This window comes from Myodes glareolus, chromosome 6 (assembly GCF_982192425.1).
Source record: "Myodes glareolus chromosome 6, mMyoGla1.1, whole genome shotgun sequence".
Lineage (NCBI taxonomy): Eukaryota > Metazoa > Chordata > Mammalia > Rodentia > Cricetidae > Myodes > Myodes glareolus.
Genome location: NC_142031.1, coordinates 36,985,897 through 37,009,223, shown reverse-complemented (window position 1 = coordinate 37,009,223; position 23,327 = coordinate 36,985,897). Strand labels below are relative to the sequence as shown.

General features: G+C 37.0%; 2 pseudogenes; one reads left to right on the top strand and one right to left on the bottom strand.

Annotated features, from left to right (window-relative positions):
* Positions 1–6,981: 6,981 nt before the first annotated feature.
* On the top strand, positions 6,982–7,696 carry LOC125388395 (14-3-3 protein zeta/delta pseudogene; annotated as a pseudogene).
* A 15,057-nt stretch (positions 7,697–22,753) lies between these two features.
* On the bottom strand, positions 22,754–23,005 carry LOC148121705 (Nuclear RNase P; annotated as a pseudogene).
* Between the last annotated feature and the right edge of the window lie 322 nt (positions 23,006–23,327).

The following is a 23,327-nucleotide window of genomic DNA, read 5'->3' as shown; positions in this document are numbered from 1 at the left end:
TAAGTGCCCCTCAGTAGAAGAATGGTTAAAGAAGGTGTGGAACATATACACATTAGAGTTTTACTCAGTGGTAAAAAAACAATGACATCTTGAATTTTGCATGCAAATAGATGGAAATAGGAAACGCTTTACTGAGTGAGGTAACCCAGACCCAAAAAGAGGAATATGGTATGTATTCACTCATAAGTAGATTCTAGCCATAATTAAAGGTCTTTGAGCCTAAAATTTGTGATCCTAGAGAAGCTACGTAAGAAAGTAAACCTGAAGAAAATCATATAGTTATCCTCCTGGATATTGGAAGTAGACAAGATTGTCAGGCAAACTTGGGTGCATGGGGAGGGGGGAGAAGGGGGGGTGGATGTAAGGGGAGATGAGTAGAAAGAAGGGAGAAGAGGACGATTCAGGATAGCTTGGGGGAATGGGATGAATGGGATGGAGGAAGGATGGGTATGGGAGCAGCAAAGTAAATATCTCATTTAAGGGAGCCATTTTAGGGTTTGCAAGAGACTTGATTCTAGAGGGGTTCCCAGGTCCAAGGAGAGGTCCCCAGATTGTTCCCTGGGCAGCAGAGGAGAGGGTGCCTGAACTGGCCTTGTCCCATAGCCATACTGATGAATATTTTGCATATCGCCATAGAACCTTTATCTGGCAATGGATGGAGAAAAAGACAGAGACACACATTGGAGCCCTGGACTTAGCTCCCTAGGTTCAAATGAGGAGCAGAAGGAGGGAGAACGTGAGCAAGAAAGTCAGGATCACGAGGGGTGCGTCCACCCACTGAGATGGTGGGACTGATCTAATGGGAGCTCACCAAGCCCAGCTGGACTGGGAGTGATGGAGCATGTGATCAAAATGGACATTCTGAACATGGCTGGCAATGAAGGTTTACTGAGAAGTCAAGGACAATGGCACTGGGTTTTGATTCTACTGCATGGTCTGATTTGTGGGAATCTGGTTTGTTTGGATGCTCACTATTATAGACCTATATGGAGGGAAGAGGACCTTGGACTTCCCAAGGGGAAGGGAACCCTGATTGCCCTTAAGACTAGAGAAGGAGGGGTAGATGGGGAGGAGGAGATGGGGATGGGGAGGGAAAAGGGAGGCTGGGAAGAGGTGGAAATTTTTAATTAATAAATAAATAAATTTAAATAAATAAATAAATTAAAAAGAAAATTTTAAGACCCTGAAGTAAAAGAAACTTAAGAAGATACCAGAAGAAAGAATGACCCCTGATAATCTTGAATGGGTAGAATTCATGTTGTTATAGTAGCCAACCTACCCAAAATAATTTTCCCAGATTTAAGTTTCAACACTATAAAAGAAAATAGGAAAAAGACTTATTATGGAATTCCTTTTGTTCCATAATAGACAAAGAAAATGGGAGATGGTCATGTTATGGTAAAATATTGTTGAATGCCTTATGATGTTAGTTTTCTAATAAATATAATTCTGAAGAAAAATAAATAAATAAGTAAAAAAAATTAATAAAAAAGAAGTATAGGTGTTAACTCTTTTTTGAAAGACTGGCAGAATATTACACTAAAACCATTTGACCTTTGACTATGAGATTTTTTTTTGGTTGAGAAAGTTTTAATTATTGGTTATATTTTATGAGGAGTTATAGATCTGTTTAAGTTACTTAAATTGTCCTAATTTAACTTTTGTAGGTGGCATATATTGAAGATAATCATCCATTTCCTTTAGATTTTATAATTTGGTGGAATATTGGTTTGTAAAATATGTTCCCAGGAGTCTCTAGATTTTTTTAAGTATCTGTTTTATGCCCCACTTTTCATCTCTGATTTTGTTAATTTAAATATTCTCTCTATGCCTTTTGTTAATTTGGATAAAAGTTTGTAAGTCTTATTTATTTTCTCAAATAAAAACTAACTCCATTTTATTGTATTTTATGTTTTTACTATTCTATTGATTTCAACCCTGGGTTGGATTATTTATTGCCATCCACTCCTTTCAGGTGTAATTTCTTCTTTTTCTTCTAGAGCTTTCATGTGTGCTCTAAGGTCACTAATATGACATTTCTACAATATTCTAGGTAGTTAGTACTACGATCTTCCCTGTTAGAACTGTCTTTAGTGGGTAATAAATGTTAGTTTGCTGTGTTTTCATTTTCTTTCCATTCTGAACTTTTTAAAAATATTTTATTTTATTTTTCCATTTAAAAATTTACACTTGCTCCCCGCCTCCCATTCCTCTCCTGCTTCCCCACTCACCCTTCTCTCTCCCCCTCCCTACTTAAGAGAAGGCAGGGAATCCTGCCCTGTGGGAAGTCCAAGGCCCTCCACCCTATATCCAGACCTAGGAAGGTGTGCATCCAAATAGACTAGGGTCCCAAAAAGCCAGTACATGCAGTAGAAACAAGTCCCAGTGCCTTTATCAATGGCTTCCCAGTCAGCCCCCATTGCCAGCCACATTCAGAGAGTCAGGTTTGATCACATTTTCCTTCAGTCCCGGTCCAACTGGATTTGGTAATCTCCCATTAGAACAGGCACACTGCCTCAGTGGGTGGACCAACACCTCGCAGTTCTGACTTACTTGCTCACCTTCTCCCTCCTGCTCTTCAACTGGACCTTGGGAGCTTAGTCACTTGTTCTGATGAGGGTCTCTGTCTCTATCTCCATCTATCGCCTGACGAAGATTCTATGGTGATATTCAAGATAATCATTAGTGTGATACTGGGGCAAGGACAGTTCAAGCACCCTCTCCTCTGCTGCCCAAGGACCTAGCTGGGCACATCCCGGTGAACACCTGGGATCCCCTCTAGAGCCAAGTCTCTTGTCAACTCTAAAATGGCTCCATTAATGTAGATATCTTCTTCCCTGCTCCTATATCTGCCCTTCCTCCATGTCCACCCTACCACTCCCCCAGGCTCTGTCCAGTCTTTCCCTTCTCCCTTCTCTTTCCTCCTCTCCCCTTCTCCCAACCCCACCCTCACCCCTACCCCCACCCCCATGCTCCCAACTTTTGCCGGGGAATCTTGTTTGCTTCCAATTTTCAGGATGATCTATATATGTTTTTCTTTTAATTCACCTTGTGATTTGGCTTCTTTAGGCTTGTGAACTATAAGCTTAATGTCCTTTGTTTATGGCTAGAGTCCACTAATGAGTGAGTACATACCATATTCATCTTTATGGGTCTGAGTTATCTCACTCAGGATAGTGTTTTGTATTTCATCCATTTGCATACAAAATTCAAAATGGAAGAAAGAAACCATTCTGAACTCTTTAAAATTTTTTCTTAGCATATATTTCATTCAGAAGTGAGTTTTTCAGATCACACAATGTTGTAAATTTCCTGTTTCAGTTGTTGGTAGTCAGCCTTAATCCATGGTAGTCAGAATGGATGCAGGGTATTTTTGTTTGTTTTTGTCACTTTTTTAAAAAATTTTATGACAGTTGGGACTGGTTTTGTGTCCTTTTATGTATTCCATTTTGGAGAAAACTGCTTTCTTCTTCTTTATGGCTTATTGTTTTTTCATATTTTTTCCATGTTTCTCTTTTCTTCTTCCTTTGCCTTAAAGAGTTGCAATAGTTGAATATTTTTCTGGAGGTTTTAAAAATTAAATTCCATGAGAAATGTGACATAGAGATCATTTTGGGAACCATCTACCCAGAGTATGTCATGCATTTCATAGCAACTCTTTTTGCAATCTTGTTATGGTCTTTGTGTGTGTGTGTGTGTGTGTGTGTGTGTGTGTGTGTGTGTGTGTGTGTGTTTATTCTAACTGACATACTTCTTGAAGGATCAATATTTTATTCCTGGTCTCTGTAGTACCAATCCTAGCAGAGTAAAGTGTTTGCCAAATTGATCATTGACTTTTCTTTACACAATACTTTGGGGAAAACAGTCTAAAATTAGACTACCAAGTTCATCTTTTTAGGACCGAAGCAACTTTAACAAATTTTAAGTTTCTTAAAAGATTGATTTCTTCTTCTTTTAGTTACAAGGAATTGAGAATCCCAATTTGCTTAACTCTTCTGAGGAACCAAAGAACATAGCTAGTAATTGATCTCTGCTTCCATAATAATTAGTTTCTGAGGAATCCCAGTGAAAGTCATTTGTCTACTAGAATCTGAATCCTGTTTAACTTCTTAAAGAATTTATTTTTATTCTTTTATTGGTGTGTTTTCTGTGTATGTATGTTTGTGTCATGCATGCAATATGTATGTATAGTGCCTATGTGGCCAGAAAAGTTCATTGGATCACAAGAAGATAGAATTAGAGTTGGTTATGAGTGACCCTATGTGGGTGCTGGAAAATGAACTAGTCTCCTAAGCCACAAACACTCTTAATGTCTAAGTCATTTCTCTAGTCCTCAATGTAATATTAATCATCAAGAAAATAAATAACATGGAAATAATATGAAATACAAGGCTTAGAAAAAAGTCATTCACATTTATAAAGTTGATGACACAGATACAAGATATTCTTGCATTTAAAATAGCAATGAGGGGACTGGAGAGATGGCTCAGAGGTTAAGAGCATTGCCTGCTCTTCCAAAGGTCCCGATTTCAATTACCAGCAACCACATAATGGCTCACAACCATCTGTAATGGGGTTTGGTGCCCTCTTCTGGCATGCAGGCAACACACAGACAAAATATTGTATACATAATAAATAAATAAATAAAACTTTAAAATAGCTATGAAGAAGGAAACAAATAACCTTCTGCGAATAGAATTGTGTTTCTTATGACTCAACAATTATTCTGTGACCTTCAGAAGACATAAAAATATACATACCCACATACACATGCTCACACATTTTTTCCGTCTTTTACACATATACACATGTGCATATCAAACCACATGCCTATACATGAACACAGACATATACACACTTTCAATATATTGTACAAAACTTATTCAGTGAACCCCTCCAAAAGTCTGATCAAATACTAAATAATAATGTAAAACTCTATCCATAATTTTAATTGAAATTACCTAACCACACATAAGCACCCAGAAATTGATTAATATTTAATTTGGAGTTTATCCATTCTCTCCTTCCAAAACAAATCACTTTCATTCTTTCTCACTTTCATTCATTTGTGGATGACAAAAAATAAAACATTCTTCTGACTTTACTGAATAAATAACTGACAAACTAAAGAGAAAAAGCAAGGGAAGATGTGCCAGTCTCTTTCTGATGTATTAGCACCTATCTGGACTATTCATTTTACTCCTGACCTAGCTAATCCTTTGCTCATAAGGTCAACCTGTGATGTAAATCAACCAGAAACACACTTTCTCTCTTCCTCCATCTCTCTTCTCTCTCTCTCTCACACACACACACAAACACACACACACACAACACACACACACTAAAGGTAATCAAACAAATATATGGTTGACATTAATGATCAAAGAATTTTGAAATAACTGCAACGGTGAAGGAGAGGACAATAAAAAATATTTATTTGTTATTTGTGTCAATGCCTATTTAAACAGAATTATTGTGTGCTGTCAGAATTTATGAGGGTCTAATACAATCAGGAGATTGGTGCAAAGTTTCCAAGAAAAAAATAAAAATATCTGTATAAAATTAAAATTCAAATTAAATTCACTGGATGAAAAGAGACCAAAAAAAAAAGTTTATGAGTAATTAAGAAAAAAATCTGAGGAGTGTATACTGTGGGATAGTGAGGTTGGTTAATTCAGATCAACTAGAGGACTGGATAGAGTTAGGCACCTCATTGCCCCAGTTATCCAAGCCTACAGACACGAAAGCATAGCCCTTACTCCTGAGAATAAAAGGTAAACTGCAGCCTTCATATAATCACAACAGAAAGAAGTGATTGTAAATAGTTAGGCAATCAAACAAGGACCATGAAGCCCTGTTGTGTTCTTCAGCAACTCTGTAATTTGGGGTGATTTCCCAGGGACCAATATAGAAACCATCTTGAAGGCTTATTAGGAGGCAAAATGTGTAATGTTTTGTTAGTGATAGGCTTTCACAGGAATGCCATCTGAATCAGTTTTGTACTTCATTGATTTATATAAAAAGGTGCTGGACACCTTTTTGATTATCATATTCTTAATAATTTTTGTTCTTTGAAAGTTCCACACATATATGCAACAAGATGTTTTTCATACCCAACCCCTACTCCCTGAACTTCATTCAGGTTCAAATACAATACACCTTATACCTTCATACGCTTCATTTATTTGTTTGCTTGTTTATTTAATTACATATTAATTATAATCCACTCACTCTAATTAATACCCTTGGGTACATGAGTGTGGTCTCATCCACAGGAGTATAGGTAATCTATCAGTCACCACCACTCAAAGAAAAGTGATATTTGACTTGATTAATTGTATACAAGTCTCGTGCAGGTAACCAGCTGTTGTGTTAATTTGTTCCACAGGCATATCATGTTCAGAGGACAACATTTAAGACAACTCTCCAGAAATCTCCAAGCCAGGTAAATGCACTTCTACCTATATTGTGCTTATTTTTGCTTTAATAAATAAAGCTGGCCTGAAGATCAGAGGGCAAAGCAGACATACTAGTTAGACATACAGGCCAGGAAGTGGAGTATACACCTTTTAATCCCAGGACTCAAGAGACAGAGGCAGATGGGATCTCTGTTAGTTCAAGGCCACCCTGGGGTAAATAAGATTGAATTTGTCTAAAAGAGAAACAAAGCTCACCCAAAGATATGGGATCACATGTCTTTCATCCCAGCACTAGGGAGGTGGAGACAGGACTGATATAGCTGGGCACAGAGAGGAATATAAGGGAGAAGAGACAGGAAATAAGTGGAGTCTGGAGTGTGGGATGTGGAGTCTTCAGGATTCATGGAGATGTGATCTCACTCATTTTTAGTCTGAGGTAGAGGTAAGAGTCAGTGACTGGCTGCTTTTCTGATCTTCAGGTAGAACCCCAATATCTGTCTCTGTGTTTTTATTATTTATGCAACATTCACCAACCCTGGACTCCGAATATCCAGTTTTAGATAAAAATGAATTGATGAAAAAAGTCAAACTGGTCCAGCAAACTGAATGAAATGATATCTGTAACTGAGCAAGGAGCGAAGTTATCTAATGAGGAGAGGAGTCTTCTCACCAGTGCTTATAAAAACGCCACGGAGCCTGCCTATACATCATCTGGGAGGGTTTTCTCAATTATCTAGCGAAAGATAGAAAGTGGAGAGGGGAAACAACAGATGGCCTAAAAATATAGAGAGAAAATTGAAACTGAGCTAAGACACATCTGCAATGATGTGTGGTCTTTTTTGGAATAGTTCTTCCTCCAAACTTCACAATCCGAGAGAAAAGCCTTCTATTTGACAATGAAGGGCGACTACTTCCTTTATTTGGCTGAGGTTGCTGCTATTGATGAGAAAGGAATTGGGGGCCAGTCACAGCCAGGCCAGCATGTCAAGAAATGTGATCAGCAAAGAGGAAATGCAACCAACACATCCTATCAGACTAGATCTGGCCAGTCTGACTCCTTTGTGTTCTATTATGAGATTCTGAAATCCCCAGCAAAAGTTGCTTTCTTGCAAAAAACAGCTGTTGAGAAAACCATTGCTGCTGAACTTGACACATGAAGTAGAGAACTGAACAAAGATAACACACAAATAATGCAGTTACTGAGGATCCACTAGATATTGTGGACATTGGATACATGAGGAAACAAAGCAGACCTCAAAGAAGGAGGAGAAATTTAATTGGCCTTCCAGCCTTTGTCTGCCTCATTCTAAAATTCACACGGCTGACCGTTTGTCATCCTTGCTGTCTCACAAGGAATTTTTTGTTTGTTTATGATTTATGGTGGGTTTGCTACTTCTATTTTAATATGTGTACTTTCCATATTATTTTTATGTTTTAGTATTAGAAGAATAGAACCAGTTCCCAATTAACTTTCAGGAGTGACTCATTTTGATCTTGATGTGGCCAAAACAAAGTATTGGGATTTTGTAAGAGTTATACTTGTTAGGCTCAGTACTTTTGGAATATTGTGCCTTCAGAAGGACCAAGGTTAAAGCTGCTTCCATGTCTAAGTAAACAAACCGTCTGCATATTTGTTTGTGCTGCTGGTTAATATAAAGGTTCCAGTCATAGTGTAGTTATTGTGGTATTTCAAGACTTGGATTAGTTGCACAGTTGTGGTAAAAATAGACATCCCATGGGTGAACATTGGAATCCTGTCTTAGCATTCATAGACCCTTGACTGAAGCCTCAGAGGCTCTAATTACACAAAATTATGGCCCAATTTACTATGGTCAGTGAAAAAAATATTTCACATTTCATTATTTGTAAAGTTATCTGTATATTCAAATATATATTTAAATGTTTTCTAAAAATCTAAGAACAAATGTAAAAGTCAAGATGCAATAAAAATGAAATGTTTAGTGTTCACTGCTCCATGTGTATCAGGCACAGCAGTAAAAATAATCCTATGTATTTACCTTTTTTCTATTTTGTTTTGTTTATTGCTTTTGTGATTTTTTTCTTCTCTGATACTTGTATAACATGCATGTTTTGTAAAAATAGCTAACAAAGAAATAATTTGAGAAGACTATGGCTAGCTTTGTTTGATGCCTTATACAATTTTCATGAGCAAGCATAATTCTTAAGAATACTTGTACTGTATCAAGTACAGTACATGTAAGTGAAATAAAAGGTTTATGGATGGACTTTTCAGCTACTTTCTCTACAGCTTTTCATATAAATTAGTTTTGATGAAAAAATTATATTCTTGGAAATGGATTCCTTATTTCCTCTTGGCTGCTTATGGGCTTTTACCAATTTTGAACACAAACTTTGCTGAAACAAAACTTGGTAACATACCTATCTTTCTCAATAAAGTCCATATACCTCCTGCTTATGCCCTCCAACTCAAAAACTGAAGTGTATTTTCTTTTCTTCGTAAGGGAAGATTGAGCAAAGGCAATTTGGGTGTGAGACTTTTTTTTAACTTAAGAAAATACAGCTGGACTGGGACTGATGGAGCATATGATCAAACTGGACTCTCCGAATGTGGCCGTCGATGAGGGCTGACTGAGAAGCCAAGGACAATGGCACTGGGCTTTGATTCTACTGCATGTACTGGCTTTGTGGGAGCCTAGCCTGTTTGGTTGCTCACCTTCCTAGACCTGGATGGAAGGGGGAGGACCTTGGACTTCCCACAGGGCAGGGAACCCTGACTGCTCTTTGGACTTCAGAGGGAGGGGGAAGGGGGGGTGGGGAGGAGGGAGGAATGGCAGGAGGGGAGGAGGTGGATATTATTAATAAAAAATAAAATAAAAAAATAAATAAAAAATAAATACATAATTTTTTTTTTTTAAAAAGTACTCTTGTTCCACCATTCCACTGGATAGCACCAAATTGCTCTTGGATGTTCAGTATTTCTTGTAACTCTTGTGGTCTGCTTCTAATTTCTTTCCCTTACTTCTATCTGACAGGTGGCACCTTTCTCCCTTTTTGTCTTGTTGCCTTCTTGGAGGCTTTGCATTTGGGGAAAGACCACATGATTTCTGTCTCCACTGTGTCTAAGGTACCCTGCTCTCTTTCTCTGTTTACACCTCACAGACTCTTTCATCCTCTCCTGTAGCACAATTCCCTCTGCTGTTGAACTTGTGTTTAACTTCCTGGAAAACCTACCCTGGATTGTCTGTCACAGTCTCCCTTTAAAATGATTTCTCTTCCTTTTCTCAAATAATGATAAGGTGAATGACACCCAATGCTCACACCCTATGGAGATTGCTTTAAAGAAAACACCAAAGAAAAATGCTATTTTAAAAGAAGTGCATTTTTTTCCTTTTAGAATGTAAGCTTCTAAAAAACAGAAGCAATGTTTCTGCATGTTCTATTGAACAGAGTACACTGCAAATGATCAATAAATGTGATGATGGTAGTAAATGAGTCGAGATGATAGTGAAAAAGAAATCCCAAGCACGGATAGATAGCTCCTTTGTTTGTGATCAGATTATATCAGAAAATTCCAGTCCATTTGGACAAGTTATCCCAAATACTGCTTTCAAATAAAAATGCTCTGGTAATGGTCATTATAAGTGTTCTCTGAAGAAATAAAGTTAAGTTTATAAGCAATGTTGTGATTCATCTTAATTCATAACAGATTTACTTTGCATTTGCCTCTAAGCCAAGGAGAATAAATCTATGTAGCACAAGATGTCATATCATTCAAGTAAATTACAAATGATGCCTAAAACCTGTTGCATTTGTGTAATTGGCTACTCATAGGCATTTGGCATTGCTAAACTTACTTGTTTTACTTTGAAATTGTGATGCTTGCTATACTCACCTGCTATTAGTGCCCAAATATGGAGAGAGAGATTTACAAAGAAATAAGACCTTGAACATTTTACTTTTTTTGTTTTTCCTATTCAATTAACTCTTTCACTGTTGGAGGGAGACATTGGAAAACTTCACAACTTCTTCACTGTCAGCTTCTAATGGCTTTGGTTCTTGTAGTTTTCAGGTACGCATCACTCTCTCTTGTCATTTAATTCTCCATGATTTCTAATGACTGTATCCACCTGACTGCCAAATTTCCTTTTCTTCTGCACTGATTTATTTATGACTGTGAAATGTCCTCTGGATTTCCTGTAGGCAATGCCCCTGAGAGTCTTCCCGTCTTCGTCATCTAGACATTTCATGACACCACATGGCCCCATCTTTAGACCCACACTGTCCCACTTTTCCTGTTACTTTTCTTACTGACTCGCATAGGGGTAGATTCGATGTGAGTCTGTCAGCTTTATCATTTCCCAAATTAACCTCTTCTTTGCCTGTGATGTTCCTTTAACTCATCCTGTCACTAATTTGTTTCTATATCCCCCCTTAAGTCTTAAAATACTTAAGTCTGCAGTAGGCGATATAACCAAAATAAACTTTCAAATATGTAAATCTAGTACATGTAGATCTAGGTTACAATCTCCCTATGCCAATATCTGTTAAAAACAAGAGATGAACTTGTTTGTTATTAAAATTACTCTTTTGCTTTTTAGCTCAAATCATGATCTTTATTCTCTGTAATATATTTCTTCTGAGAATGTTCGTCTCAATTTTCATCTGTCTAATATCTTCATATATAGATAGCATAAGAGATAGAAAAATAGATATCCTTCAATGCATTTGTCATTTAAGGGGTGCAGCAAACTTCTTAGACTCTTAGTATCTTCTTCAGTCATTCCTCTTTGAAACAACTTCATACTACAAACTACAATTATAGTCTTTAAAATTTTCTTTAATACTAATTTTGTTTCTTAAAAAGTTACTATGTTTAATATTTTATACCTACTAAAATAGTGAATGTTGCTAAGAGAACACAACTGCTTAATGTTCTAAAAACCCTTTGTAACTTTTTATATAAAATATTAATTTGACATTTTATTTTATATGTTAGAAGAACTGTAGGCAAAAACATAATGAATATTTCTTCCTTACTTTTCATCAAACAGAAACTAAAGACTAGAAACTTGAGTTTCCCTACTTGAAGGTTGATGCACTTTTCATTAAATTATATCTTATAAATCAACCCAGGCCTAGATTCCTACGATAAATAATTTCCTTTTCAAGTGTCATGACTTTGACAGGTAAGTTATTACAGACAAGCATCCATTATTCTAATATTAATTCAAATGTATTATCAATGTAAAAGGAAATAGAAAAGAGTCAAGAAGTTATATAAACCCACTCAAAATCTTATATTAAGGCTACAGTGGTATCTCAGTAACTTATATCAAATGCTTTTCAATTGAAAATTGTGTTCTGATACTTGACTAATTTAAATTTATTGTAACATGCATATCAAATTTTAATCTTTTACTTTACTTAGTTTCCCACCTTTTAATTTTGTTTTGATCAGAACCTTTTCTTCGGAAGCTCTGACATTATGCAGATTTTGAACTTTCTTCCATTAGTAGCGGGCTCATTACCCTGTGTAATGATTTAATGAGCACACAGTAAATAAAACACTTTCCTTATGGCCCAGCAACACCTCCTGCTATTGTCCTTGCTTTCACATAGTTGCTAAGCATGAAATCACTATTATGTGTATTGTTTCTACTGAAATCTTGAACAATTAGCCCATACATGGAATTAATTAACTTGTCTTCTTAATCTCTAAAGTAAGTTGGCTTTAAGAGATTAAGACTTTTGTCAAAATTACAGTACTTTGACATGTAGTCAGCATACATAATATAAAAATAAGCATATAACTTTTATAACACTGAAGAATAATTATTGACATTTATAAAAATAAAGGATAAAGAAAGGGAGAGTTGCCCACTTTAGATTCTTTTGTCTTTTAATCATGTACAACAAAAGGCAATTTCCAGCAGTTAAAAATGGGACTTGGCCTTAGGCAGGCTTATTCATGACTATAAACCTATTGCTGAAAAATCATTGCTAGTATAGGTTATTTTAAATTGAATCAGATTTGCAAAAGAGATTCAGCAGGATCTAAATGTGCAAACATTAGATATGTTTATGACATTCAAACAAAATGGAAGAATTTATATCATATTTTTGTATCCAATAGACAGTAACAAAAATGTTATTCTATGCAATAATAAACACATTTTCCAAGGCCAAGGTGCTCAAAGATGAATCACACTGAGGAGACTTTGGAGAGAGTCAATTCTCTGTCAAAGGGCTTGAAGATGAGGACTTAGAAAGTCTTGATTGAAATTAAAGAAATATTTCAAAAACTATGTGTAGAAGTGGCAAGTAAAGGAAAGATTTTTAGTATAGACCTGATTATATTTTATTTTTCTACGATCTGGTAGTAAAGTGTTAACATGCTTCTGTGACTTTGATGAGAAGAAAGCAGTATAAAACATACGTTGTACCCTATAAGATGTTAATTTAGTCTAATACAAACATACAAAACAGGATTTCTCACTGAAAAAAAATATTAACTAAATGACATGTACTGAGTCAGATCTGTTAGCAAAGTACAAGCCCTGCAAAGACACAAGGCACATTTTTCTCCTGTTGCTGCACCCATTATGATCATTAATGGCCCTTTAGAATCAAAGTGCTGCATAGCAAAATTCTCCTTAACTGTGTCTTTCACCTCCAAGCTAGATTAGACTATATATCACAGGAAACATAAAGTAGATGAGTGGCCTTAAAAAATTCACCAATGGTGAGATCTTTGATTTTCAAAATAGATTAAAAGAGGGATGACTTCTTATGATCCTGTAGAATAACCCTTCTGGGACATTACCCTGTGGGCGTCAATATGATGCTTGTACTACAAAGTGGCTATCAATTTCCATGCAGAATAGGCACTGCAGAAATTATCTTTTCTATATACTTAATAATATATAATTTAAAAACAAAAGTAGAATATTTTAATATGCTATCTAACTTTTAATATAGATAGTAATACTATTCTGAAATAATCATTTGTAAACGCAATGTAATAGGCACACATTCTAAAATAGAGTTTATTTTATGAATGGGATTTTTTCCCACTTAGTGTGTTATTTAGTTATTCTAAATATATGTTTTGAAAATACGGAAATGTGAGTTATTCTTATAATTTATGTACTGGAAGTTAGTATCTAATGTTATGACATTAGAAGATTCATATTTTTCCGGTGTTTCCTTTAGCCTAGGCTTATCCCAAGCTTTATATGTAATGTGGAATGACCTTGGAGCCCTCATCTTCCTGCCTCCACCTTTAAGTGCTTATATTATAGGTATCGGTCACTAACCTGGTCACAGAGAGGTCCTTCATTAAGGGTTTAAGTTTTCAAGCTCTATTGTCCTGAATGAGACTTGTATCATCATGCATGATTAGTGATGGATCTGTTTTCACTGCCACGATGACAACATCGTAGATTCTGGGCCGCATGTTGTACAACAGCTACATGCCAAACAAGTTACACCCACTGGTGCTACAGTGGTTCACCTAGAGAGTCTTCACGTTTAATTTCTGTTTCCCTTTGCAAATCAGGAGCTTCTGTTTGTCATGCTTACCTCATATGTAGAATAGGGTGGTTTCCCACACAGGGGTGACTAATGTTACAGCCAGAAGTACCTAACAAATGCATTAGAAGTAGAAAGGTAAATCAGAGTACTGCAATTTTTACTTGGAAGCCTGTCTCCATAATTCAAACCATGCTAATCATTGGACATTCTTATGGAGTGAGAAAGTTGCAGTTATCAAGCAGTTTCTGAATTTTCAGAATTCTCAGTCTTTACAGTACCTAGTAACAGACAGGAATTCTTCAGAGAACGAACCTTCCCATTGACCCCTAAATTGGATCTATTCTATCTCACAATTATCCACACAATGAATCTCTATCTCCTCAGACAAGAACAGGATTCTCTCTCTCTCTCTCTCTCTCTCTCTCTCTCTCTCTCTCTCTCTCTCTCTCTCTCCCTCATACAACAGCCTAAGCTAAGCCTCCTGGTCTTGGAGATCTGGTCTTGGAGATTTTACCTTTTTCCTACTCCGCTCCTTCTCTTACATAACTGCCTTTCACCATGGGTCTGTGACATGTTTACTTAGAGATCTCTGTCATATCTTCTCTATGATATTTCCTTTTAGTCACAGAGAAATGTTGATAAAAAAATATGGTCTTCATTTTGTTAAATTTATAGTAAGATAAGGTTATATTTTTCAAACTCACAAGACTGCTGTCCTGTTTAAATAAAAGGTCATAAGAATGATGAAATTCTGCTGATGAACCTAGTATTAAGTCAGCTCTTAACAACCTGCTGCGTACATAGTTCAGAGCATCTCTCAAACCTCATCAGAAAAGCCGGTGATTAACCCAGGGACCTATGGCTGCCTGGGGTACAGAGAATCATTGACTATGGAATGAGATACACATGCACACATGCACACCTGCACACACACATGCACACATGCAGACCCTCACAAGGCCCAGGGTGTATTGTGGAGTGTTTGCTGAAACTGTAAGAATCAGAAACATAGAATGATTACAAGGATAAAATGTTTTCTGGATACACAGGGTGGTTACACACATGAACTCACAGAAATTCAGACAGCATATACAAGATGGGTGCCAGATCAAGCCAGACCAAACTCTCAGAATGGAGGGGAGAGGTTAGCACAAGTTCCATACCTAGCTGAAGAGCTATTAGTAATTAAGAAAAATGAGAACACAAAGTAAGGTGGGTATGAGAGGAAAAGGGTAGCTGCTGAATATTATCAATATGATAATGTATGAAGTTTCTCAAATAATTAAGGAAAGTAAAAATAAAGCTAAAAGGAAATGAATTTCTTCTTTAGTAAGCATGCTAAAAATGCTTGAAAGATGTGGTCTCTTCTAATAGTCAAAATTCTAGTCTACTTATAGATGGGTTAAGATTAATGACTTACATGCAGCTGTATTTTCACATGTGCTGAATACAATTCTTTAATTGTGGATGCATTTTTTCCATTCACTTATAAATATTATCTCTGGATGAAGATGATAACGCTCTGAAGGGCTATTAAGGCAAAATGAAATTCTACAGTAAAACACCACAAATAATCAAGATGAACATTGTTGATGTGTTCATCAACAATGAAATATTTGTTTCATTTGTGTGCAATATTTGTGTGCAAGCTTCTTTTCCTGAGTAAGTGCATTGTACAACGTGATGTTATTGTTTAAAAATCACAGATTTTCCAGGCAAATATTGTCACTCATTTAAATAACTCTCCCACATTATTGTCTTTCACTAGTCAAGACCTGTTGTTTTTGGAGAAAACATGACATTCTATGGATTCTTAAAAAGGAGTCCACGTGGAAAGTAAGTTTATAAAACAAAGATTTTAAAGCCAAATTTATGATACATTTTTCAAAATGTAGTTATAATCCCTATATAAACCAGAAGTACACTTAAAATGAAATAAACAAATATCAGACACCCAAACCACAGTCTGATGTACCATTTTAGTGTTTCTGTATGACAGAGAACACTAAATAACATGCACTATCAATTTTACCTCATTGTTTGAGACGATAAGACTTTTTACTTAGGAATATCCAACTTAATTTCAGCAAATGAATGAAAGTTTTGGACTTTGTAAAAGTCATTTTTCTTATAAGCCTAGGTGACTTAGTTTCCTTTACTAATATTTAATGATGGTACAAATCACCCAGGAGGTCCTGACACTTCATAGCCCTCATGTACTTCCTCCCTGTTGCTTACATAAAGACTGTAGTACATCTTGAATGTACCACATGATTTTTCTATGCATGGCTTAGAAAATAAGTAGAAGGAAGACACAGAATTAAAGGATTCCTTAAAAATAAGACTAAAGAATGAAACTAGAATAAATTTTAACAAATGTGGGATTAATTGGTTAGGTCTTGTAAACACTGAAGAAAGAGGAGTAAATGTGAAGAATATTTAGATCTCAAATTCTGAACCTGTGACAATCCCTGTAATCTTGAAATTGAATGTGAAAATTATAAAAGTTTAGAGAACACTAAGAGGTATTGCTGAATAAAAAAAAATTTTTCACATCAGAGACAGTGAATTACAGGCATTATCCTATTGCATTGGGTGACGTTACTGGTTCTCAGCAGTGAGCATATTCATCTTCTTGTTTTGCAGTGTACGTGTGTGTGCACACACACAGGATTTTTTATATTTTCTTTTCTCATTTAATACATCCTGACAACAGTTTCCTTTCCTCCGTGCCTCCCAATACCCTGTACCAATCTCCACTCTATCCCGGATCCATTCTTCCTTCATTTTTCTTCAGAAAAGAACAGACCCTTTGAAGAAATCAATCAAATATGACATCATAGAACACAATAAGTTTAGGCACAAACTTTCATATAAAGTCTGAGAAAAGCAACCCAATAGTAGTAAAAGAGTCCCAAGAGACAGCTTAAAGATTTAGAGAAACCCCCAGTTTCACTGGAAGGAGTTCTACAAAAATATCAAGCTAACACATCATAACATATAATCAGAGGACCTAGTGCAGACCCATGTCAATTCTGATTAGCAATTCAGTCTCTGTGTGGGCTTATGTGTTCTGCATAGTTGATTCTGCGTTCTGATTTCTTCTACCTCGCTATCTCCTATCTATTTTCAATCAAATATGATTAAAAATAAATATGAGCTTAAGATTCACTTTATTCATTGTCTATGCTGTTTTTGTTTTGGGTGTATACAGATATGTTTGATTTAAAATTATTTTGTATGCTACAAAAGTTTGAACAAATAATTTTGATCATTCAACAAATCTCTCTTCATATATTCATTTGTGCTCCCATATATACATATAAACACACACACACACACACACACATGGTTGATATTTTGAAGATTATCTTTTTAACTTTTTTTCACTATCTCATTTCTCATAAGTCTCCACAATCTATCTCTTGTAATATAGACAATAGAAATCATCCAAATACTATACTTATAAATAATTAGCTATCTGTTAAACTCTATTACACTTTAATTCTCTGTTATTTATTCTACTCTACTTTATAACCTTCTTGGTTATTGTTCACATTCAGTAAACATTATTAGAGACTCTCAACCTGACTATTAACGCATCATAACTAACAGTTAAAACAAGTTTTGAGTATGTATTTACTAAACAAAGATCTTTAATATAAATGTGAGTGTAAAAATTATTTTATTAATTTCAATTGTACAAAATAAGCCACATTATGTCAATAGCTGATATCAATATTTTTACAACTTGGGACCTAATACAAACCAAACTTACAAATGTCCTAGGCCAATGTCTTCAAACAGATGAAGAATGTGTTTTGAATGATTGTAAAATCAACTCTCTAAATGACCTCAAAGATCTTTGTTTCCTGTATATCTAGCAGTCATGATGAGAAGAATAACAAGTCTAACTGATCGAATGCTCACACTGTGTCAAGGGTGCTAATAAAAGATTCTGTACCTTAAATTCCTTAGATGTTTATTCTAGGGGGAAACTGCTCAATAGATTATGAGACCATAGGGTGACTAGCATAAGAATTCCATGCTGAAAGATAGGGAGTAAGCCTTATTCCAAGAGTCAGGAAACCCACTCAACCCTGTCAGAAACAAAAGCGAATTGTTCTAGAAAGCGATTCAGTCAAGTGCCATTTAAGTGTCCAAATGACCGAATCCACAGTCATTATTTTGAAGTGGATTGCACCTTTCATCCACTTCTCTAAGGAACCTCGATCCTTGGAAGTTGCATGAGAAAGAGTTTGTTACACTGAAGTCTGGTGTGGAAAGACCTCTCTATATGTGTTGCTTTTATTGGTTAGTGAATAAAGAATCCGCTTTCGCCTCCAATAGGCCAGAATAGAGCTAGGAGGGAAAACTAAACTGAATGTTGGGAGAAAGTGGGTGGAGTCAGTGAGAAGCCATATAGCCCTCCACAGGAGACCCACACTGGATGCCCGATAGAACCTTACCGGTAGGCCACAATAGCATGTTGATACACAGATTAATAGAAATGGGTTAATATAAGATATAAGAGGTAGTTAGGAATATGCCTAAGCTATTAGCCAAGCAGTGCTGTAATTAATAGTTTCTGTGTGATTATTTTGGGTCTGAGTGGCCAGAGACCCACGATCAGCCTCCATCAACACAAGTCATATTTCAGACGTTAGGTAGATGACCTAGTTGATAAAGTGCTTCTTGCACCAAGAATATATGAATGCACACCTGTGTGCTTATAAGAAAACATCACAGATATACAAGCACACACACACCACATTCAGCACCCATACTAAAACAGACACATCTATGAGAAACTTTTTAATGATTTCTTATATTTCACTCAAGCATATTTAATAATTGAGCAACATATTTAATAGATGAGCAAATGTACATACATATGAAATTTACCAGTCAGATAGTTGCAAAGTTATGGACGCTCTTTACCTGGTGTCACTTATCCTTCAGAAAAGCCTGAATTAAATTAATAAAGTTCATTAATTTAACTAAATTAATAAAGTTTAGTTTAATTGTGGAGAAACTTACAATTTTGCCACAAAAGTGTTACTAAATCATGGAGCTAAAAAGCAAATGTAATATATTAATTTGTCACTTTTGTTTGAGATGGTCTATGGTTAAAAGACTCAAATTCTTTTATGATTGATTTAATGTTACATACTATTGGGAAGATAAAGTTATCATAAATTTTTACTAAGATGTAGTAGATAAAATGAATAATTGAATTGATGAGAAATCATAAGCTCAACGTATGTTGGGGATGCTAGTAAAATTCCATGAGTTAGAAAAACAATGAGCTAAATCTTTTGAGTGGGATATAATAAGATAATGGGTGATCCAGGAGGCCCTTCTGTAAATACGTGCTCTTCCTAATGTCAAAAATGATAAATATCTGTGGTATAGATAATTCCAGGTACTGTACATTCAAAAAATAGTGGAAACAGAGAATGAAAAATGTAGTTTTATATAAAAAACATAAAAAAGAATAACTAATATTTTGTTTTTCACTTACAAATTGTTAAATATTGTGGTAAAAGTCATTTTGAATATTTAAAAAAGTAATTAAAATATGCTTGTTCATATTAAAAATAATGAAGTTAGTAAACACAGAAACATATATTGATATAGTAAATACTTTTATCTAAGGAGTTATCAAGAAGAGGGAAAACCAAGTGTAAGTGATGATAAAATATTTTCAAAATATCACTAAAATTACATATAGTCCTGAAAATGTACTTTATCAGTGTTTGATCATGCTTGAACTAAGCAGAAGGGGCTTACCAGTAATTCTTAAAGACTTTTTTAATGAATAGAATGCTAAATCCTGAAATTGCATTGGAAAATTGGGCACAATGAAGAAAATTTAAAAAGTCAAAACAATCTGTCATTGCTTTCTTACAGAGGTGAACACAACTGTAATTATACAAATACGTTTTTCATTAATTCTAGTAGTACAATTTTCAAATGTGTGCATACAGAACATTCTTTTCATGTAAAATGTTGTCAACACTATGTCACATGTATTATAACAGTAAGATTATCAATGACTTTGTGTATGGAATTTACTCTTTCTTCCAATTCTTGGAAATATGAACTACAACACATGTGTACATGAATATGATGTGAAGAAATGCTTCTTTGGTTATTGTAGGAAATGAGGTTTATATCTTACTGAAGACTATAATACTTTGGAAGTCTAAAACTACTTTATAACATTTCATAATATTTTACTGAATTAAATTTCATGATTTCCTTCCTCTATTTCCTTAAAGAAGAAATTGTTAATTTATGCTTCCTTACTCTTAGAAAAATATACAGTCATGAGTGTGAAAAAGCACTCCGTTGAACTGGAAGTGCAGACATCCCCCTGGGAAATTTGGCCTTCTAATGTCCTTAAACCAACAGGGCTAAGGAAAGAATAACAGTATTAGGAGGGATGACTGATTAGATTACCTTTGAGAAATTGGATTTGTTATCCAGAATGGAGAAAAGAATAATTCTTTTTGGAGTGCAGGAGATTCTAGGGTGTGCCTTGGTGCTATCATTTCTTGTGATTAAAGTCAGTGTGGAACTATTATATCCTAATCCAGGCAGGATGACAAAGAGAATAGACCTAACAGAAATGCAGGTATGAGTCATTCCTCCAAAAACCAGCCAAGACCTATCCAGGTATTTCCTGAGGATGAAGGAAATGCAGAAGGGGTAGTAGATGAGGTAGTTATGAAAACCAGCTAAGGCCACTTGGCCACTTGCAGAAGGAGGAGCATAACTGGCATGAGTATTCCTGGCATATTTTGTTAAGAATGTGTTTGTATAGATGTTTGTTGAAGAGGATCATAGAGTTGGTCTGGCCTAACTGCCTTTGGAGGCATATATCACAGGTTTTACAGGTTGGATTCCATGGCTCCTGGGTCACTATGTGCCTTTCAGTTCCTGAGAAATTAAGTCTCTTGCTACCTTAGGCAGTGAAGTGTTCAGTCAATTTAGTGTTTCTCTGTATGTTGCCTTAAAAGTAAAAAACAAGCACAGAAGCCTCACAGGATGCGGCACGCTTCCTGACCAGCAGGAATGAACGCCTCTAAAAACGAGAATTCCTTCCCTGTACACGTCTTTATTCGGAGCATTTGGTTGAGGAAAATTGGGGGAAGGGAAGAGAGAGCGCAGGGACAAGAGAAAGCTTAGAGAGAGGAAGTAGAGCCCAGAGGCAGCTGCTTTTAAACGGTGGAGAGGCTTGAATGCTGTCCTGATTGGTTAATGCCATTCTGCTGTTCTGAGCATGTGCAGGCAAGGGTGCTCAGCCTCACGTGACTAAGCCAGGTATGGACTTGTATACCTCCAAACTGCAGGACCACCTGTGCCTCCAGGTGGCTCCCTACATCTCCCTCTTCTCTTGTTAATAAGAGCAATAAGGCAAAACTATTTTCCAATCTGGTCCCCACCTCATGATGTGTGGACCGATTGAAGAAAAGAAAAACAAGACACACCCTTCCCGTGCAATGGGACAACTACCCTGGGAGTGCTAGGGCTGTGTCTGCACACCCTCCGCCTATGCATACCTTCCTCTATGCCGTGGGACTATCTGGTCCCTAGAGGGTGCAAAGGTTATGCATGGCTAATTGCTTATGAGCTCTTTTGAGGCTGAGAGCCAAACCTGGGGTGAGGATACACATTCCAAGGCTGCCAAGGCCTGTGCCACAAAGACCTTGTCCCTCCTTACTTGGGCTAGCAGGTAGCACACCAATTAAAGACATACAGCACTTCCACCTAGACACAGTATGCCAAGAATATCTCTGCTCCCACCCATTCCTAAGGAAGGAAAAGGCAAAATAGAGTAAGAGATAAGAGGTTGCACAGGGTGCTGCTCAAGTCGATGGTGTGAAACAGCTGCTCTTGACACCGCCCAGAAGGTCATCTCTGCTGCCTCCGCACGAATCTTCCACAGCAGGACATTCAGCATCCACTGGGTCATCTTTCTTCTTTATTTCTCTTGTCAGTCTCGCTGGCATCCAGATGTATGTCAGCATTCCTAGAAAAACATAAACAAAACTCTCCTCCCAAATTAACATTTAAGAGTACTAAAAACTCTCAGTGTAAAAATTCAGCACAATCAGTACTGGAAGTAGGCTGGTTTTGAACTTAGAGACCTGCATGTCTCTGCTCCAAAGAGCAAATCTTGTTTGCCTGTGCCATTAAAGCAGGCCTTAGAATTAGATGGAATTGCTTTCAAACAGAGCGTCTCTGTCTGTTGCTGTTTTTCCAGCAAAATTTTGAATTAAAAATTAAATGTAAAGAATGCAAGAGAAATCCTTTCTCTGGGGGAAGCTGTCACTGGTAGTCCCCCCTTTTTGTCTAAAACCAAAACAGTTGTCACTGGGAATTGAACTCATGACCTTTGGAAGAACAGGCAAAGCTCTTAACCACTGAGCCATCTCTCCAGGCCCGCATTCAAATGAAAAAACCTCTAGGTAGCATTGTTTAGTCCACCCGTTGCCTGAGGCAATAGGTCTTTGTTACCTAGGATACAGTAACCAGGTTGATGCTCTTTTATTATGATAAATATGACCAATTCTTTGAGGGAAAATGGGCGTCGACAATCGATCTAGCTGCTTCCTGCTGACTTGGGGACGATGTGTATTTTTTTGGGGGGGGATAAATGTTTTTATCTAACTGAATTTTTGGCGACAAATGTTTTTATCTGACTGAATTTTTGGCGGCCGCGGCTGAGGCACGGCCCATTGTGGCCCATTGTGGCCCAAACAAAGGCATGGCCCCGCCCCGGGCCGTGCGCGGTCTCGCCGGTTTATCCTGTACCTGTGAACTGTGCACTCTGTCTCACCTCAGGCATTGAACTCGCACCACCGTGAGTCTTTTTGATCGTGAGTCTTTTCAAAGCTCCGGCGAGGGGGGGCATCTGCCCACCCATGGGGGGGCCTCTCCTGCCCGGTCTGCCCGCGCACGGAGGGCCCAGTTAGGGCCGCGGGGGGCCCCAGTCTCAGACCTTTCCAGGGACCGGGGAGTGACGAGCACTCAACACGTGGCCCCGCCGATGAGCTTCCTCCCCGCCCATGTTGCTATGGAAATGCGGTTCAGAGTTTGGCCCCTCTCCGTCTTTAGGTCTTTAGCGACGCTGCTGCTCACCATGCAGCTTCCGCCTCAGTCAGGTCAAGTCCGCTCAGGTGCTGAAAAAGTCCTCCGAAAACCATAGCCCCGCCAGAAGGCCGGGACACATAGCCTCTGATGTCACACGGACTTTAGCCCGCCCAAGTCGCCATAACGACCTGGCTTTTCGTAGGCCTCTGCGGACTCCAGCAAACTCCACACCAGCATCTGGTTAGCATGGCCACGCCTCCCGAACGAGTTAGCATTCTGCGGTGCAATTTT